The 15,907-nt window shown below is 36.0% G+C and overlaps 1 pseudogene across 1 annotated transcript in view; it reads left to right on the top strand.

Annotated features, from left to right (window-relative positions):
* The window catches only part of LOC145797124 (zinc finger BED domain-containing protein RICESLEEPER 2-like), a 159,720-nt pseudogene that overhangs the window by 59,835 nt on the left and 83,978 nt on the right, over positions 1–15,907 (top strand). The gene's annotated exons all lie outside the window — the stretch shown is intronic.

The following is a 15,907-nucleotide window of genomic DNA, read 5'->3' as shown; positions in this document are numbered from 1 at the left end:
ATCCACCAAGTCCACTAATAAAATCCATTAACAAAATAATAATCCAAGTACTTAATTCAAAGTCCTACTCTCGGCACTCCCACATGTAAAAATCCCGCGTAGCTCTACTCTTCAGAATCTGAAAAAAAAAAAATTAGGGTAAGCTAAAAAGCCCAGTAAATAACCAACCATCACGGCCAGCTGGATCAAGTATGAAAAATTTTATAAATAAATCGATAACCAATAAATATAAATTTTTTTACAGTTCAATAAATGAACAATTATTTGTAAGATAGTTTCATAACTAAAAATAAACAATGTACAACACATTTTAAATGAAAAGCCAACAAGATAATTCAAAGTAATTCATTGTTCAAATCAATGGTTCGATATTCAGATGGTTCAATGATTTGATTCACAAAACCCAAGTCTTAATGACTACGGTCACTTAGCCCGTGACAAGGCTCAGAACCACACATAGGCCGGTGGTAAAGCCCCAAAAGAAACTAGTTTCTGTGCCAATAAATAACCCCCATTGGCTAGGCTCCAAATCATAGTCAGACTAGAGTGAAGTTGAAAATTCAACAATACACAACTTTTAAACAAAATATTCGATATTTTCAAAATAAACATTTAGTACAATTTTCATAATAGTTCCATAAAATTTTCAAATAATTTTCATAATAATATTTGATGCTATTTTATACTTGACCCATATTTTATTTTAAGAGAACATGGGGGCTATGAATAAATACTTATAATTTTAAACGATTCAATAGGAATAAAAAAAAAATGTACCAACAGTGATAGAGGGTTACTTACCTCAAACAGCTAAACTAATATTTTCCAAACTAATCTCTAATACTCAACTCCACCACTTCAATCGCACGAACCTAATAAATATAACCTCAAACAAATTAATATTTTTGTGTCTTTCACATATCCACAAGAACCCACTGCATATATGAGATGCTTTAATATATAAGAAATATCAAATCAATTCCCTTAATTTAATAGTTAAACACACCTTATCTAATATACCAAATTCTATTGCAAAACTACACCTACATAATAATTTGCACTGTTTCCAATAACCCAAACAATTGCACATACACGTTGCTCCATGCATCCAAACTCCCAATATTTAGGTATCCACACAAATTTCCTTTCCAAAACCATCTGACTACTTATTGACCCCTGTACATAATATAATAAACAATTGATCGCTTTACATAAAGTAAACAATGGGGCAAAAATACCTCAGTCAATGGGCAAACAAGAACATTCAGTGGCTTCAATTTTCAACTGTCGCTCCTCCTGAGGATGCACTGTGCAGTCGTGATAAAAAGAAATATGAAACCCCCTTTTTCCCTCTTTTTATATATATATATATATATATTTAGGGTTATTAACCTAATTTTTTAAAATTACAAAATTATCCATCTCAGTAATATAAATTATCATGCCACCTCATAACTAATTCTTGATACTATTAAGTGACCCATATAAATTAATGTAATTACCAATCTATCCAAAAATAATAATATTCAAAACTTGGGTTTTACATCATTCCTTCCTTAAAAGAAATTTCGTCCTCGAAATTTGACATACCTGAAGTCTCAAAAAGTTGTGGATACTTTCATTTCGTTTCATTTCATCCTCGAGTTCCCAAGTTGCTTCTCTTTCTGAGTGATTACTCCATTGAACCTTAACATAGTGGATGACTCGATGCCTCAAAACCTGTTCCTTCCTATCAACAATTCGTATAGGGTGTTCCTCATATGTCAAATCCTCCTTAAACTGCAATGGTGCATGATCAATCACATGACTAGGATCCGGTATATACTTCCTTAACATTGAGACATGAAAAACATTATGAACTCCAGCTAGTGAAGGTGGTAGAGCAAGTCTGTAAGCTACCTCTCCAATTCGATCTAAAACCTCAAATGGTCTAACAAATCTAGGACTCAGTTTACCACGAACACCAAATCTCATTACTCCTTTCATAGGAGACACCTTAAGGAACACATGGTCTCCAACTCCAAACACCAAATCGCGTCTCCTGTTATCTGCATAACTTTTCTATCTACTCTGTGCAGTGCGAAGTCACTCTCTAATAAGATTGATCTTGTCCACTGTTTGTTGCACAATCTCAGGCCCTAACAACTTCCTTTCGCCCACATCATCCCAACAAATAGGTGATCTACACTTCCGTCCATATAAAGCCTTATATGGTGCCATCTGAATGCTCGCATGATAACTGTTATTATAAGAGAATTCCACTAAGGCCAAATGCTCATCCCAAGAACCTCCAAGATCAATAACACAAGCCCTTAACATGTCTTCCAAGGTTTGAATAGTTCTCTCTGACTATCCATCAGTTTGAGGATGAAAGGCAGTGCTAAAATTCAAACTAGTACCCAAAGCTGCATGCAAACTCCTTCAAAACATAGATACAAATCTGCTATCTCTGTCTGACACTATGGTTATCGGAATACCATGCAACCTCACAATCTCTTTGATATACAGTTTTGCAAACCTCTCTAAGGAGAACCCCAACTTAAAAGCTAGAAAGTGAGCGGATTTGGTCAATCGATCAACGATAACCCAAATAGCATTGTTCCCACCTTGGGTCCTAGGCAACCCTGTCACAAAATCCATGGTAATATGTTCCCACTTCCACTCGGGAATAGGAAGAGGTTGTAACTTACCTGCAGGTCTCTGATGTTCAACTTTCACTTGTTGACATACCAAACATTGAGCAATATACTGAGCAATTTCCCTCTTCATATTATTCCACCAAAAGTTCCTCTTCAAGTCTTTATACATTTTAGTGCTCCCTGGGTGTACCGTATATCCTGAACTGTGAGCTTCTTTCAGGATTTCTCTCTTGAGCTCCAAATCATTAGGCACATACAACCTCTCTCCAAACCTCAAGGTTCCATCTTTATGCATACAAAATTCCATCTGTAGCCCTATTTCCATTTCAGCTTTAAGGTTTTGTAACCGAGGATCTCTTCCTTGAGCATCTTTAATTCTATCAATCAATGTGGGTTAAACCCTAAGGTTTGCCAACTGTACTCCATGGTTATGCCATCTAATCTCAATATTCAACCTCTGCAAGTCCTCCAAGATATTCTTTTGGTCAGTGATCAAGGTAGCCAAATTACTCGGGGTCTTTCTACTCAAGGCATCCGCCACTGCATTGGCTTTTCCTAGATGATAATTGATAGTCAAATCATAGTCCTTTAGTAGCTTCAACCATCTCCTTTGCCTCATATTCAATTCTTTTTGAGTGAAAATATACTTTAAACTTTTATGATCAGTGAATATCTCACATTTCACCCCATACAGGTAGTGCCTCCAGATTTTTAATGCAAACACCACGGCAGCCAACTCCAAATCATGCGTAGGATAATTCTGCTCATATGGCTTCAACTGACTAGACGCATATGCCACTACCTTATCATTCTGCATCAGGACACAACCCATGCCCATCTTCGATGCATCACTATAGATGGTAAAACCTTCATCTCCGGACGGAACTATAAGTACTGGAGCACACACCAATTGACTCTTTAGATCTTGGAAACTCTTCTCACAATCATCAGACCACTCAAATTTAACCATTTTTTGTGTTAAACGAGTTAAAGGCATAGAAATTGGGAAAATCTCTCAACAAACCTTCTATAATATCCTGCTAAACCCAAGAAGCTACGAATTTCAGTGACACTAGTAGGCCGATGCCACTCCACCACCGCCTTCACTTTCTTGGGGTCAACAGACACCCCATCTTTAGATATCACATGACCCAAAAATGATACACTCTCCAACCAAAATTCACATTTCTTTAATTTAGCAAATAACTTCTTCTCCCTTAATATCTGCAACACTATTCTCAGATGTTCTTCGTGCTGCTCTTTACTCTTCGAGTACACAAGAATGTCATCAATAAAAACTACCACAAACTGATCTAAGAAGGGTTTAAATACTCTGTTCATTAAATCCATAAAAGCTGCAGGCGCATTGGTCAACCCAAACGGCATCACTAAAAATTCATAATGCCCATACCTAGTTCGGAAGGCTGTCTTAGGTATATCTTCCACCTTAACCTTCAACTTATGATAGCCAGAACGAAGGTCAATCTTAGAAAAGACTTGTGCTCCTTGCAACTGATCAAATAGGTCATCTATCCTAGGCAAAGAATATTTATTTCGGATTGTCACCTTGTTCAACTCTCGATAATCAATGCAAAGGCGAAAACTACCATCCTTCTTTTTCACAAATAAAACGGGCGCACCCCAAGGAGAAACACTAGGCCTAATAAAGCCCTTATCTAGTAACTCTTGTAACTGTTCCTTCAACTCTTTCAACTCTGCTGGAGCCATCCGATACGGAGCCTTGGAGATAGGACCCGTACCAGGTATCAATTCAATGGCAAACTCAATCTCTCTATCTAGTGGCAACCCCGGTAACTCTTCAGGAAAAACATCGGGAAATTCCTTCACAACTAGAATATCCTCTAACTTTAATTCAGTCTCACGGGTATCTCTCGCAGAAGCTAAATAGCCCTCGCAACCATTCCTTAACAACTGTCTAGCTTGCAAAACTGAGATTACCAAAAGAGGAGTGTTAACTTCACTACCCACAAAACAAAATTCTGGTTGATTAGGAATCTGAAATACTACCCTTTGTCCTCGACAATCAACAGAAGCATAATTGGTTGCCAACCAATCCATTCCAAGAATTATGTCAAAGTCCCACATATCTAAAACAGTTAAGTCTACAAGCAATTTTCTGTCATCTATACTAACCACACGAGATTTGCAAATTAAGTCAGTAACCATAACACCTCCTATCGGGGTTTCAACACATAAGTCGATCTCTCTAGAGACACATTTCCATCCATGTTTCTCAACAAATCCCATAGACACAAATGAATTTGTAGCGCCAGAATCAAATAACACATGTGCATAAACAGAAGACACTAAAACAGTACCTGACACCACCGTGTTGGAAGTCTGAACATCTTGTTGCGTGAGTGCGTACACTCGACCCTGAGTCTTTGGCTTATGACCTCCATTTTTCTTTTGACTTCCTGAAGACCCTTTGTCTATTGATGCTCCTTTATTTGTCCATGTTTTCTGTTCAACCTCATGCCCCTTCCGGTTAGGGCAATCAGCTATCCTGTGCCCCTGTTGCCCGCAAGAGAAACAAGCCCCAGTATTCCAACGACACTCACTATCCCGATGGAATCCATTACACCTAGTGCATTGTACCCGCTCATTCTTCTTATCAACACTACTACCTATAGTTCGACTTCCCCAACTCCCAATTGAAGAAGTGTTTTGTCTCTTAGCATTGCCCTTCGAATTGTTAGTTTGGAAGTTGGAAGAACAAGGCCTCTTCTTATAATTCTCTTCTTTCTCTTCTTGGGCTCTAGTGAGGCCACTCTCAACTAACAAAGCCTTATTCAACACTGCTCCAAAAGTAGGTAACTCGAAAGGAACCACTTGTTGCATAATGTTCGTTCTTAGTCCACCTTCAAACTTTCGTGCTCTGCTATCCTCATCTGCTTCAAATGTTGATGCAAATTTAGACAACTTCGTAAACTCAGCTTCATATTCTGTAACCGTCTTATTCCCTTGCTCTAACTTCAAAAATTCCATCTATTTTTGTAGACGAACACTCCTATGGAAGTATTTCTCATTGAATGCATTCTTAAACCTTTCCCATGTATAGGGGTTGACATCATGCTCGTGTATGAGCTTCTCCATCTACCACCAATCATTAGCTATCCCTTGTAGCATAAACGTAGCATAGGTCACCTTCTAATCATCCGTACACTCAAAAACGGGAAACAACTTTTCCATTTCTGTCAACCATTTTTCAGCCTCCAAAGGGTCTGTGGCTTCGTCAAATGTCAAGGCTATCTTCTTAAACTCAGTAATGTTACAACGTGGCCTTGGTTGTGGTCCAACACCTGGCTGTATCCGCTGTTGTTGCTCCATAAGTCTAGTCAAGTTATTCCCTATGGTGGTTTGTTTTTGCACCACCCCGGCCAACGCCTGAAGCACTTGAACCATTTCAATTGGATTGGGGGTTGCAGCTTGTTCTTGTTGTCCTAACTCTTGCCCCTGATTTCCTCCGACTGCTTGAGAACCACTACTATTATTAGTCACATTCCCTTGCCAATTGTTACTACTAGTCTGTCGATTCATTTGACCCTGACGTGTATTCCTAGCCATATTTGCCAATGTCTTCTCATGTTCCATCGCAACCTAAATGCATCAATAATAAAACCTCATCTTATTCTATTCTCAAGCTCCTATAACATAAAAAAAAATAAAAATAAAATAAAATTAACATTATATCAAATTATAAGCGTTCCCAATCCTATATGTACCCAACCCTTTAAAATTACAATCTGGCTCTGATACCACAAAATTGTCACGCCCCAAGCTCCGTGACAACGCCGCACACTCATTTAAGTGAGCATGCAAGGCTAAGAGTCCAACACATAACCAACAATATAAAATACTCCAATTAAATCCTTAATTATCATAATGCTAAAATCCATGAAAATTGATTATTCTTATCATATGAAATTATCCACCAAGTCCACTAATAAAATCCATTAACAAAAAAATAATCCAAGTAGTTAATTCAAAGTCCTACTCTCGGCACTCACACATGTAAAAATCCCGCGCAGCTCTACTCTTCAGAATTTGAAAAAAAAAAATTAGGGTAAGCTAAAAAGCCCAGTAAATAACCAACCATCACGGCCAGCTAGATCAAGTATGAAAAATTTTATAAATAAATCGATAACCAATAAATATAAATTTTTCTACAGTTCAATAAATGAACAATTATTTGTAAGATAGTTTCATAGCTAAAAATAAACAATGTACAACACATTTTAAATAAAAAACCAACAAGATAATTCAAAGTAATTCATTGTTCAAATCAATGGTTCGATATTCAGATGGTTCAATGATTTGATTCACAAAACCCAAGTCTTAATGACTAAGGTCACTTAGCCCGTGACAAGGCTCAGAACCACACATAGGCCGGTGGTAAAGCCCCAAAAGAAACTAGTTTCTGTGCCAATAAATAACCCCCATTGGCTAGGGTCAAAATCATAGTCAGACTAGAGTGATGTTCAAAATTCAACAATACACAACTTTTAAACAAAATATTTGATATTTTCAAAATAAACATTTAGTACAATTTTCATAATAGTTCCATAAAATTTTTAAATAATTTTCATAATAATATTCGATACTATTTTATACTTGACCCATATTTTATTTTAAGAGAACATGGAGGCCATGAATAAATACTTATAATTTTAAACGATTCAATAGGAATTAAAAAAAAAATGTACCAACAGTGATAGAGGGTTACTTACCTCAAACAACTAAACTAATATTTCCCAAACTAATCTCAAATACTCAACTCCACCACTTCAATCGCACGAACCTAATAAATATAACCTCAAACAAATTAATAGTTTTGTGTCTTTCACATATCCACAAGAACCCACTGCATATATGAGATGCTTTAATATACAAGAAATATCAAATCAATTCCCTTAATTTAATAGTTAAACACACCTTATCTAATATACCAAATTCTATTGTAAAACTACACCGACATAAAAATTTGCCCTGTTTCCAATAACCCAAACAATTGCACATACACGTTGCTCCATGCATCCAAACTCTCAATATTTAGGTATCCACACAAATTTCCTTCCCAAAACCATCTGACTACATATTGACCCCTGTACATAATATAATAAACAATTGATCCCTTTACATAAAGTAAACTATGGGGCAAAAATACCTCAGTCAATGGGCAAACAAGAACATTCAGTGGCTTCAATTTCCAACTATCGTTCCTCCTAAGGATGCACTGCGCAGTCGTGATAAAAAGAAATATGAAACCCTCTTTTTCCCTCTTTTTATTTATATATATATATATATATATATTAGGGTTATTAACCTAATTTCTTAAAATTACAAAATTACTCATCTCAGTAATAGAAATTATCATGCCACCTCATAACTAATTCTTGATATTATTAAGTGACCCATATAAATTAATGTAATTACCAATCTATCCAAAAATAATAATATTCAAAACTTGGGTTTTACATTCTTCGTCTTCCTCTTGTTCTCTGTTTTTCTCTTGTTGTTGTTTCTGTTGAAACAATCTTTTGTAAACAATAAATAAATTGGAACAAAATTAAACAAATAAAATAAATAACGTACTGAAATTATTTTACCAAACCGAAGAATATTTAAAGACCAAGTTGAGTCTGTAATGCTCTGTCCTTAAGACAGATTCGCCCCGCTACGGTGCATACAGTTAAGTGGCGTCTATCTCCCAGGATACAATGATCTTCACAAATTTGTAGTAGCACTCCAAACAAATTTGTCTGGCGAACTGGAACCTGTATTCTATTCTCTCTCTAATTTTTTCCTAAAACTAGAATGAAGAATAATGCAAACAGATAATATCTGGACAGTAAGAAAAATGAAATTTTCAGACTATTTTTTTGGATTCCCAAGACTGCTGGAATAACCTTCAATTTATAGGCAAAATACCTGACTCGAATAAGTACATACAAGAAGTGAACAGGTGCAATTTAGAATTGAACAGATATTGTTTGAATTCAAACAGATTTGGTGGCAGATTCAAACAGATAACTGCTGCTGGTTCAAAACAGTAATTGCTGGGCAGTTAACCTGTTTGGAATTTTCGGGCTAAAGGAGATAAAAATGGACATAAAATTAATTCAATTTTCGGCACAAAATTTGAATTTGATTTCATTAAAAATTGAAATAAATTTTGTCTAAAAAATTAAAATTAGAATCGACCTAACCCACAACCGCGCCCGGCACGGCCGGCCGGACAGCGGTAGCGCGCGTGTGTGGTGGTTTGGGCTAAGGTTTCATTTATCCATAACTCCTCCCTTCTACAAACTTGGGGTGCCCCTTGGGGCCCAACCCAAGTATTGTACTCTAGAGCTTATATACATATACAAGCTCTCTTAAAGTTTCAATGTGAGACAACCTATTTTAAGAAACCACATTTAATTCTTAAAATGTCCAATTCCATGAACCCGAAAACGACGTCAACTTCCCATTCACTCATAAATGGTTTTGACGAACCGTCTTCACTGTGTGACTTGCCATGCGGCAAAGAACACGTCTCCTCTTTGGACCCACCCCAAAAGACGTTTGGGGCCCATTCAATTTTGGGCTCAAAGTTGGCCCAAAATAAGCCTTTATGAAACCAATTTTCCAACAATACCCCACATGAATGGAATTTGACGGAGAGAAAATGCAACAACATGATCTAATTACAGAGAGGACAGAAATTGAAAATATTTTGCAAATGATAGGTAGCTTTTGGCTTTGAACTTTCCCTTGTGAGGCACTATCGGATTTACTAGCTAACTAGTGAACATGATGTCTTGAATTGTTCAGCCGTTTGTGTAAACCAAGACAATAGAACTCACACAATATATCTCCAGACACAGTTTAGTTCTCATTATTGTGCTCATTTTGGCCCTGAACAACCTGGTCTTTCATGAGTGCTCTAGAGAATTGTAGCCCTTCATAAATCTCATAGAACTGACCCAGTTCACACTCACATAGGTGATTCTTATGAAAAGTATCATGCCATACTTCACTAGGTTTTCCTAGATATAAGAATCATTAAAAGTATTTAACCTAAAACGCTGCATCATAGAAATGGATAGGAGCTTGACTTCCCAGTGATCCTTCTATGTCATACACAACTCGGTTGTTCCTTTGAACCTAGATCTTGGGATCTCCAGTCAACTAGGTTGGGTTGCCGTTGTGGTAACTCTTATTTAATAGGCTTAAGTCCCATTTCCCTCGATGAATTCTCAACTAACGCTTTTGTTAACCCTTTGGTTAGTGGATCCGCTATGTTGTCTTTAGACTTCACATATTCAATGGAAATAATTCTATTAGAGAGTAGTTGTCTCACGGTGTTATGTCAACGACGAATGTGCCGTGACTTACTGTTATACATATGACCCTGTGCTCTACCTATTGTTGATTGACTATCGTGATGTATGCATATAACAGGCACCGGTTTTGGCCATATTGAAATATCTTCAAGGAAGTGGCGAAGTCATTCTGCTTCTTCCCCAACTTTATCTAAAGCTATGAATTCTGATTCCATGGTAGACCTAGCTATGCAAGTTTGTTTAGAAGATTTCCAAGATACAGCTGCCCCACCAAGAGTAAAAACATACCCACTAGTGGACTTTGAGTCTCTAGTATCCGATATCCAGTTTGCATCACAGTAACCTTCAATTACTACTGGATATCTAGTATAATTCAGTCCAATGTTATGAGTAAATCGGAGATATCTTAGAACCCTTATAATCGTTTTCTAGTGTTCTACTCCAGGATTACTCGTATATTTACTTAATTTACTTATTGCATAAGCTATATCTAGGCGAGTGCAGTTCATAAAGTACATTAAGTTTCCAATAATTTGGGCATACTCTAATTGAGAAATACTTTCCTATACATTCTTAGATAGAAACAAATTAACATCTACAGGTGTTCTAGCAAGATGATTATCATCTTTGCTAAATTTATCAAGTATTTTCTCAATGTAATGAGATTGTGACAAAGCTTAACCTTTTGATGTTTTGGTAATTTTCATACCAAGAATTACATTAACAATGCTCATGTCCTTCATGTCAAAATGTTTATTCAAGATTTTCTTGGTAGTTTTAATCATGTCATTATTACTACCTATGATGAGCATATCATCCACATAAAGACATACAATGACATAACCTTTGTCTGTGTTTTTAATATAAACACATTTGTCACACTCATTAATTTTAAATCCATTTGACATCATTGCCTTGTCAAATTTTTCATGCCATAGCTTATGCGGTTGTTTTAAACCATATAATGATTTAACCAATTTACACATTTTCTTTTCTTTTCCTGGAACAGAAAAACCTTTTGGTTGTTCCATGTAAATTTCTTCATCTAACTCACTATTTAAGAAAGCGGTTTTCACATCCATTTGATGAATTTCTAGATTGTACAAAGACGCAATAGCAATTAGTATTCTAATGGATGATATTCTAGTAACCGGTGAGTATGTGTCAAAGTAATCTAGACCTTCTTTTTGTCTATACCATTTGACCACAAGTCTTGCCTTGTATTTGTCAATTGATCCATCTGTTTTCATTTTTCTTTTGAAAATCCACTTATATCCAACAGGTTTACAACTTGGTGACAAATCCACCAATTCCCAAGTGTGATTTTGCAAGATGGATTTAACTTCACTATTGACAACTTCTTTCTATAAAGGAGCTTTAGGACTGGACATAGCCTTTTTAAAAGTTAAAGGCTCATTTTCTAACAAAAAATTTAGAAAATCTAGACCAAAAGATTTTGAGGTTCTAGCACGTTTACTACGCCTAGGTTCTTTTTCCTCATCTTGATCTATCTCTTGCTCTTGATCTTGTTCTTGATCATTACTAGTAATAGCATCAAAAGATCTTTTATTATTACTAGTCTCTTGTCTAGTTTTATTTGGAAACACCTGTTCAAAGAAAGATGCATTCCGAGATTCAATAATAATATTTACATGCATTTCAGAATGTTCTGATTTATAAATCAAAAACCGATATGCACTACTATTCTTAGCATAACCAATGAAAATGCAATCAACAGTTTTAGGACCTATCTTAGTCTTTTTAGGACTAAGAATAACCACTTTAGCCAAACACCCCCACGCTTTTAAGTATTTGTAGGATGACACTCTTCCATGCCACAATTCATAAGGTGTTTGATTTATTTTCTTTTGGGGTACTTTATTTAAAATATAATTAGCACAAAGTATTGCTTTCTCTCACAAGTTTTGAGGTAATCCAGAACTTATTAACATGGTATTCATTATTACTTTTAAAGTCCTATTTTTTCCTTTCAGCAATTTCATTTTGCTGAGGTGAGTAAGGAGCGGAGGTTTGATGAATTATTCCATGTTCTTTACAAAACTCACCAAAAGGTGATTCATATTCAGCACCTCTATCACTTTTTCATTTTTTGATTTTCTTACCAAGTTAATTTCAACTTCATTCTTATATTGAATGAAAGTTTCCAAAGCTTCATCCTTGGTTCGAATTAAATAAACATAACTATATCTAGTATAATCATCTATAAAAGTGATAAAATACTTTTTCCCACCTCTTGTTTGAACTGATTTAAAATCACAAATATCACTATGAATTAATTCAAGTGATTCCGTACTTCTTTCAATTGAATGAAAATGAGTTTTGGATAATTTTCCCTCAATGCAAATTTTACATTTATGATTTGAATCAATGTCAAATTTAGGTAAACATTCCATATTAATTAATCTATGCAGAGATTCATAATTAACATGTCCAAGTCTACCATGCCATAAATTTGAAGACTCAGGCAAGTAAGAAGAAGATATATTTTTATTAATAACTGAGGGTACAATGGTCATTACATTCATCTTGAAAATGCCATCAGACATGTAACCTTTTCCTACATACATCCCATTCTTAGTAAGTACAAATTTATCACTCTCAAACACTAGCCTAAACCCATTCTTACCCAACAAAGATCCGGAAACAAGATTCTTGCAAATGTCCGGTACATACAGCACATTGTTGAGAGTGAGTTCCTTTCCAGATGTCATTTTCAGAACAATCTTCCCTTGTCCTTCAACTTTGAAAGTTGAGGAGTTGCCCATAAAAAGTTGTTCACCGTTGTCCACTGTAGAATAAGATGTGAACATCTTTTTGTCGGCACAAATGTGGCGAGTAGCACCAGTGTCCACCCACCATTCTTTAGGATTTCCGACAATATTTGCCTCGGAAACAATTGCAAAAAGATTGATGTCATCTACACCATTGGAAATATTGTCTACTTTGGTTATATGGGCTTGAGCAGGCTTCTTGCTTGTTCTTCTTTTGCTTTTGCTTTTGCCTTTGCTATAGCAATCTTTGCTCGATGTCGCTCTTTGTCACAGATGTAACATTTGCCCTTAAACTTGTACTTTTTATTTTCCCCCCCTTTAGAGCCTTGTGATGAACTTTCTCCAGAAAACTTCCGTTTCTTTGCTTTTGGAGCATGTTCCACTACATTTGCCTTAGACTCTATAAGATGCTTACTAGCCTGCTTTTTAGAATTGCGGTTGTCCTCCTCAATCCTCAAATGCACAATCAATTCTTCCAAAGACATTTCTTTGCGCTTGTGTTTGAGGTAGTTCTTGAATTCCTTCCAGCCTTGTGGTAATTTCTCAATTAACATTGTAACTTGGAAGGGTTCACTAAGAGACATGCCTTCTGCGTGAATGTCATGCATAATGAGTTGGAGATCTTGAACTTGGTTGATCACAGTCTTAGAATCAATCATCACAAAGTCCAGGAATTTGCCAACCACAAATTTTTTTTGAGCTGGCATCTTCCGTTTTGTACTTTTTCTCCAAAGACTCCCAAAGTTCCTTTGCTGTCTTGATAGGACAGTAGACATTGTATAATGTGTTGTCAAGTACATTCAAGATGTAGTTCCGGCAAAGGAAATCAGCATGTTTCCAGACATCGACCGCAACAACCACTTGCCGGTCGGTTTCATCCTCTTTAAAAAAAGGAGCATCCTCACGGAGAAAACGAGATAGGTTCAGAGTTGTAAGATAGAACAACATTTTCTGTTGCCATCTATTAAAATCAGTTCCTGAGAACTTCTCTAGCTTCTCATCGTGCTTTACCGGTACTGTCACAACAGGAGAGGGGGTTGGTGCAATTGCTGCCACCACACTAGTACTTGTTTGGGCATTAGTTTCAGTAGGCATGAATTTTAAATTATAAAACAAAATTATGATTAGAATTTATACTACACAAAAAATTAATCCCAATTCACAGAATTAAATTCTGTAAAAATAAAAGAAACAAGAATGTAACTTTTATTTTTCACTTAATTTGAAAATAAAATAAAATTTTATTTAACCAAATTAATTCCACACAGAAAATTAAATTTCTGTAACACTTCAATAATTAAAAAAACTAAAATAGAATTTTTAATTAATGAACTCTCAGAAAATAATTTCTGAAAATCAAAATTAATTTCTAACACAATTCCACAAATAAATATTCTGTATTGTTAATGACACCAGTATATTACTACTAGTTGTCAAAGAAAATAGACAGTATATTGCTACTATCTGTCAAACAGTATATTACTACTATTTGTTTTCCAACTAGAATATTAGTTTGTAAAATCACAAAAATAATTTTTATAAGAAGAAGAAGAAGGAAGAAAGAAGAAAGAAAATAAACGAAAAATTCTGTAAACAGAATAATTCGAATTTGTCTCAAGATTGTTGGAACAATTTTCTGTATACAATAAATAAATTGACACAAAATCAAACAAATAAAATAAATAACGTACCGAAATTATTTTACCGAACGAAGAATATTTAAAGACCAAGTCGAGTGTGTGCCACTCTGTCCTTAAGACAGATTCGCCCCGCTGCGGTGCTTACAGTTACGTGGCGTCTATCTCCTAGGATACAATGATCTTTACAAATTTGTAGTAGCACTCCAAACAAATTTGTCCAGTGAACTAGAACCTGTGTTCTATACTCTCTCTAATTTTTTCCTAAAACTAGAATGAAGAATAATGCAACGGATAAAATCTAGACAGTAAGAAAAAGGAAATTTCAGACTATTTTTTTGGATTCCCAAGACTGCTGGAACAACCTTCAATTTAAAGGCAAAATACCTGACCCGAACAGGTACATACAAGAAGTGAACAGGTGCAATTTAGAATTGAATAGATATTGTTTGAATTCAAACAGATCTGGTGGCAGATTCAAACAGATAACTGCTGCTGGTTCAAAATAGTAACTGCTGGGCAGTTAACCTGTTTGGAATTTTTAGGCTAAAGGAGATAAAAGTGGACATAAAATTAATTCAATTTTCGGCACAAAATTTGAATTTGATTTCATTAAAAATTGAAATAAATTTTGTCCAAAAAATTAATATTAGAGCCGACCCGACCCATAACCTATACCCGTGCTCGGACGGACGGGCGGCGGCGGTGCGTGTGCGGGCGTGTGGTGGTTTGGGCTAAGGTTTCATTTGTCCATAACTCCTCCCTTCTACAAACTTGGGGTGCCCCTTGGGGCCCAACCCAAGTATTGTACTCTAGAGCTTGTATACATATACAACCTCTCTTAAAATTTCAATGTGGAATAACCCATTTTAAGGAAACCCACATTTAATTCTTAAAATGTCCAATTCCATGAACCCAAAAACGACGTCAACTTTCCATTCACTCATAAATGATTTTGACAAACTATCTTCACTGTGTGACTTGCCATGCGGCAAGGAACACGTTATCTCTTCGGACCCACCCCAAAAGACGTTTGGGGCCCATTCAATTTTGGGATTAAAGTTGGCCCAAAATAAGCCTTTATAAAACCAATTTTCCAACAGTTTTAGCTCCAAGCAGTAGTATTGGCTGCAAGATTTCTTGGAGTTGGAGGAGCACCACAACTACAACCACAACCACAACCACGACCACGAGATTTAGATGAATGCACGGTGACACGTAGGTGTGGGGATGACAGCCCAAACATCTGGTTCTCATTCTAGCTAAAGGACCATCAACCAAATCACTATGGGTATCCTGGAATTGAACTATCCTGCTCCCCAGCCAAGCATACCCTTCTTGAGCTCCCATTTTTTGGGACTGCCAATGTATTCGTCATGGTAATCAATTACAGAGACCAGTTGTTATATATATATGACCTAATTAGTTGCTTTCTCGAACAACTTCTGCTAAATCTAAACAACAATTTAGCGGCCTCTCCCTTCAAATTT

Source organism: Camellia sinensis, chromosome 8 (genome assembly GCF_055761805.1).
Source record: "Camellia sinensis isolate YWXY chromosome 8, ASM5576180v1, whole genome shotgun sequence".
Lineage (NCBI taxonomy): Eukaryota > Viridiplantae > Streptophyta > Magnoliopsida > Ericales > Theaceae > Camellia > Camellia sinensis.
Note: the sequence above shows the minus strand (reverse complement) of the source record. Positions and strands in the feature narration are given on the sequence as shown.